At 37.6% G+C, this 5,911-nt stretch overlaps 1 long non-coding RNA gene across 1 annotated transcript; it reads right to left on the bottom strand.

Annotated features, from left to right (window-relative positions):
* Positions 1 to 833: 833 nt before the first annotated feature.
* On the bottom strand, positions 834 to 4,976 carry LOC132709043 (uncharacterized). Its single transcript, XR_009620109.2, has 4 exons — positions 4,854 to 4,976; positions 3,776 to 3,829; positions 1,036 to 1,173; positions 834 to 953 (listed from the first exon to the last, which is right to left on the bottom strand). It is a non-coding gene; the product is annotated as an uncharacterized LOC132709043 (long non-coding RNA).
* Positions 4,977 to 5,911: the final 935 nt, after the last annotated feature.

Here is a 5,911-nt window from a genome sequence, read left to right as displayed (position 1 = left end):
ACACAATGCATTCCCTATGGTTAAATTTGTCTCTCTCCCCAAAAGCGGGAACATTATGAAAAGGAATATGGGATTGTAGTTTTTAGGATATAAATGAATCAATGTTATTGCATTTGGGCTGCATCAAGAGAAGTTCTATTTCCAATTCATGTGAATCAATAGATTGTATTCTGCATTGATCAACACTGAGAACCATATTTAGCTCTGGACACACTTTAAAGCAGGGGTCTCCAACCTTGGCAGAACTCTGGGAGTTGAAGTCCACAAGTCTTAAAGTTGCCAAGGTTGGAGACCCCTGCTTTAAAGGATTCAGACAAACTGAAACAAACACAAATAAAGACAGGGATTTAGTTTACAAAGGGTGATTTGGGTTTGGTAATATTCTTCTCAAGTGCATGAAGAAGTAAATATCAGATCCTGGAAATTATAAAAAGGCAGATTTTGGCTGAATGTTAGGGAAAACTGTATACTAGGAGGAAGGAAATCACATAAGAAAGGAAAAGGCTCCCCTTTTGCTAAATGCCTTCAAGGACAGATTGGATTTGTGGGATTTACTTAATTTGGATTTTTGCACTGAACAACAGTTGGACTCAGTCCCTAACATATACAGTAAATGGGAAGTTTACGATTCTTGCTCACAATCAGCATAGCGAGGTAAAGTGAAATTGTAAAACAATAAAAATGTAATTGAGAATAAAGTTTTAGCTGCAACAAGAAATGTTTATCTTTTAGATAACAACTTCATAAACACTTCCAGCCAGGCAAATATGTTTTAGAATATAATATAATACTACTGATTAGTAACGAAGATATTAATGCATTAGGTTACTTATCTTTGGTATCAATCCTTGCTGAAGAAGCAGTTTTATACTTTCCGGAGAATCACTTCTACAGTACAGCTGAATGCATTTCAACAGTAGGGAAACATTCGAAAATTCATTTTTGTCCAATTCCTAAAGCAGATAAGTTCACATGTATGACTGCCTAAACAGTTGAACAGATTTAATGTTCAGCAATTAAGAATTTCCTACATACCTTTTTTAGAGCTTTGTCAAGTTGATTTAATAATTGTTTCTTACACTTCTGAGGGACATATTTGTCTTTTTCTTGTATCATTACATTTATTTTCTGAAATCCTTTCCCTCTGAAGGCATCACTTAACAATGATTGTAGCTAGAACAAAACAAAAGCAAAATTTCAATATGAGCCTTTAATTATTGACAAATAATCTTTACTCTAGTAAATGTTTCTCTCACAAATTTGCTTTTAATTTTCCCACTATACCTGAAAGAATAATATGAAGACTCCTAGCCTCTAGGCCAGTGTTTCTCAACCTTGGTAGCTTGAAGATGGGTGGACTTCAACTCCCAGAATCCCCCCAGCCAGCAGTGCTCTAGCATTTTCAAGCTTCCAAGGTTGAGAAACACTGCTCTAGGCCTTGAACCTGCCTGGATCAAAGCATGCAAGTTTTACATTTTATTGACTTGTATTCCAAAATGTCTCTTACCAATTCAGTGCATCAAACTTCTCTAAACTAACTCCTTTTAATTGAGTTGGACTATAAGTCTGGTAATATTGAGACTAATGAGAATGGTTGTTTCATACATCTGGAAAAAGCTTTAGACATGGTTAGGCTAGGTTAGTATTTCTCAGTCTTATAAACTTTATGTTTCCAGAATTCCCCAGCCAGCATGATGGAATTGGTCCACACAGCTTAAAGTTGCCAAGGTTGAGAAACACTGGGCCAGGCCCACAAAACTCAGTTTCAATTATTTATCTCATAAAAAACAAAAATTGTATGAATGTATTCCTGTTTAGCTTCTAAAAATAGAAGCTAAACAGGATATAGGTTTGTTTTTTTTTAAAAAAAGTTGTTTCTGCTGTACACATCCACTCAGTGGTGAAATCTAAATTTTGTTACTACCGGTTCTGTGGGCCTGGCTTGGTTGGGGGGGGGGGTGGTAATGTGACTGGGTGAGCGTGGCCAATTTTAAAAAAACTTTTAAAACCATGTAAAACAATGTAAAACCATGTAAAAAAGTGCTTTCAAAAGGCTCTGACGGTTTAACCCTCTGCTAATCAGGCAACTCAGCTGGGATCGTCAGAGCCATTTAAAAGAAAAAAAGCCTCTGATGATCGCACGGCTCAGCTGGGCATGCGGGGCAGGGGCAGGGATTTTTGCTACCGGTTCTCCGAAATGCCCGCCTCCATCACTAGCTACTCACCCCAGCCGGTCTGAACCGGGAGAATTTCACCCTACATCCACTATACATACCAATATCACTTTTATTTTATTTATTAAATTTTATGCCATCCATCTCAATATACAGAGTGACTCTGGGCAGTTATAATGTTACTTAGAAAGTCTATAAAAAATATGTGACAATTTTGGAAACTCTGCTCATTTTATCATTATAGCAACTCTGTACAGTAGGCTGAGTTGAAAAAGGACAATGGAGCACAAGTCATCCAGTGACTTTCCATGGCTAATGATGGATTAGAACTGGAATTTCTCCAAGCTTAACCTGCCAACTTAATCACAAGATTGGCATAATATTCAAATATGGAATCCAACATTTAGTAACAGTAACAGAGTTGGAAGGGACCTTGGAGGTCATCTAGTCCAACCCACTGCTCACAGAGGAGACCTGTACTAGGGATTTGAACTGCCGAACTGCCGACCTTTCTGATCGACAAGCTCAATGTTTTAGCCACTGAGCCACCTAGTCAGGCATAATAATTTAATACAAGTGGTGGAAATCCCACAGCCTTAAAGCCTCATTTTGGCAGATGATCATCTCAAGATCATTCTGCCAGAAGAGAATACAGAGGACATATGATTTAATGAGAAGAATGCCTCACTTTCACTGGACGTTTATCAATCCAGACTGGGTGACCATATTTCAAGGATAAAGTAACTGATTCAAGAGGTAGGATTAATTTGGAGGACTCTTTCAAGTATAAGATTCTAGAGTCAAAACAAGAAAGCCAAGAGAAAAACGTACATGGACAATCCCGATAACATGTAAAAATATTAGCAAAATCTTCTGTTAAGAGTCAAGAATTAAAGTGGTCTATTCAGAGTAATATGAACAAAAAGATAAAATTACAGAAAAACTCAGAATTCTTTGAATCTTTTAACATGGAATTTTAGAAAGTGATTAGAGCAGTGGGTCTCAACCTTCCCAATGCTGCGACCCTTTAATACAGTTCCTCATGTTGTGGTGACCCCCAACCATAAAATTATTCCTAAAACCATTGAAAATATGTGTTTTCCGATGGTCTTAGGCGACCCCTGTGAAAGGGTCGTTCGACCCCCAGAGGGGTCCCGACCCACAGGTTGAGAACCACTGGATTAGAGGATGAGATTATTATTATTATTATTATTATTTTGCAACCCTTGTTTTTTTGTCATCATATTTTTATCATTCATTTTCCCAGAAAAAAAGAAACGTGTAAAACTTTTTCACTGAATAGCAGAAGAGACTGTCTTGTGATAGATACCATATTAGCTCAACTGAATCAAATTGTTTTTGAATTCTTAAATCTGTGTCAATATAAGTCTGACCATATTAAAATAGTTAATATATATACACGTATGTGTGTGTGTGTGTGTGTGTGTGTGTGTGTGTATATATATATATATATATTATATATATATATATATATATATATATATATATATATATATATATATATATATATATATATATATAGTTTATACTTTTCTCTTTGAAATGATTTAACAATTTCATGAAAATCAAATTATATTTACACAATATTCAGTTTTGCCTGGCATTTCTTCCTCTTCCTCTCTGATATCTTCTTCCTTTAGATTAAAAAAATTGAAAAAAAAAGTTTTACTTCTATGCATATAAGAATTAGCAACAGCAGCCAAAGCTTAAATTAATTTAGGAATAGATGGGAGGAGAGTCCTTCCTGAATTTACCAACCTCAGTCCAAAATAATAAAGATTCAAACTGGTTGCATTAAGGTAAGGTCCCATGCTTAACCATGCCTTACACCAGGGATGGGCAAATATGGCCCCTTTATGACCTGTGGACTTCAATTCCCAGAATTCCTGAGCCAGCTTGGCTGTCTCCGGAATTCTGGGAGTTGAAGTCCATAGGTTGTAAAAGGGCCACAGCTGCCCACCCCTGCGCCTTACACCAGCCAATTTTTTGTGTTATATAAGTATAGGTGCTGTGAAAGTAACAACTGGTCTGTTTCCCATAACGGACAACTGACCTGCAACATTGGTTACTCTCCCTGTTGGAAGATATGATTCACTCTTCTCCTAGAAAAAGGAAAAGAAACTCAAAAAAATATTAAAAGAGCAGGAAAATTCCTCTAAAAGAAGATAAGCAGAAACTCAGGCAGAGTTTCAGCCCCACCTTTGTCAATGGGCCATTAAGAAGCTGAAGCCACCCTATTTTCCACAACAAAGGAAGGACAAAATTACAGGGGCCTGCAACATCCAAACAGGTATGGGACATAGAAAAAAGCAAACACCCAAAAAGAAAAAGAAATCAAACCAAAGTAATTAGAATTTTAAACACCTGAGAAAAGGAGATATTCACTAAAACACAGTAATAGCAAACTGATTAATTATAGGGAACGAACAACTACAAAAGGCTAGGAAATACAGAGACTGGACTATAAAACAATTACTTATTTGCCAGATCCAGGATTGAAGAACCCAATCACAAAAATCAGGATTTAAACACCATAAAACAATCACACACACAAATCAAAGGATTCACATGCCAAATCAAAAGAATTTCAAAAGACTTTAAAGGGTCACATGGAAAAATCAAAAGACCTTTTAGGATATAAAAAAGGGTTTTTCTTACAGCTCAAACAGGCTAGCCTCAGAACACTGTGCTTGTATTTGTCTCTTGCCTGCTTTCCTATAAACAATAAACTAATTCTGCTCTCAAGCAGCTGGCCTCCAATCATTTCGAAGTAATCTCCCAGCTGGGAGTTTTGAATTCAAGAAAGGAAAGTTCTGTCTTCCAACAATCCTTAAAGGGAAAGGCTTCTTTTTCTTCCAACATCCCCAAAAGGCAGAAAGCGATTCCAGCCTCCACTGCCACTGCCACACACGCTTTCGCCTCACCAAATGCAGCCTCCCCGCCACTGCCCAGCTGAGCTGCGCAATCATCAGAGGCTTTTGTTTTATTTTTAAAAGCATTTTTTCTACAACCTCCTTGGCCGAAAAAAATGCTTTTAAAAGTAAAAAAAAAAAAAAGCCTCTGATGATCACGCAGCTCAGCTGGAATCATCAGAGGCTTTTAAAAAAAAGAAAGCCTCTGCCGATCAGGCAAATCAGCTGGGATCGTCAGAGGCTTTAAAAGCATTTTTTTTACAACCTCTTCAGCCGAAGAGGTTGCATAAAAAATGGTTTTAAAAGTTAAAAAAAAAAGTTGGCCATGCCCACTCAGTCATGTTACCCCCCCCCACCAAGCCACGCCCACAGAACCGGTAGTAACAAATTTTGCATTTCACCACTGGTATGCATGCTCAGTGTTGGATCCTAAGCAAGGACCCTTTGCGAGGAACGCTTGCGTGGTTTTAAGATTTCTGTGCTTCGAGCACTTCCTTCCTTCCTCACGCTTCAGTAAAGTTTTAAAGTCCAAGGATCAACCTTTTAAATGCCTAGGTTTAGGATGGCAGTACTTTATGGTATGGGAGGTGGACATGCCGGTTTAGGGCCTGAGCTGTTGGAAGGAATTCCAACTTGTTTTGCATCCATCTGCTGACATGAATGGGCTTTTTATTTGCCCATTTCCGAGGGATGGAATAAATAATGCCGCTTCTTAATCACCACCATAAAAGGTTCAACAACAATCTTGGTTGTGGCTGTATCGGTAGAAAATATTTAGACAAATGGCTTTGCACAACTGTACAA

Source organism: Pantherophis guttatus, chromosome 3 (assembly GCF_059756535.1).
Source record: "Pantherophis guttatus breed Tessera chromosome 3, ASM5975653v1, whole genome shotgun sequence".
NCBI classification, from domain to species: Eukaryota; Metazoa; Chordata; class Lepidosauria; order Squamata; family Colubridae; genus Pantherophis; species Pantherophis guttatus.
Note: the sequence above shows the minus strand (reverse complement) of the source record. Positions and strands in the feature narration are given on the sequence as shown.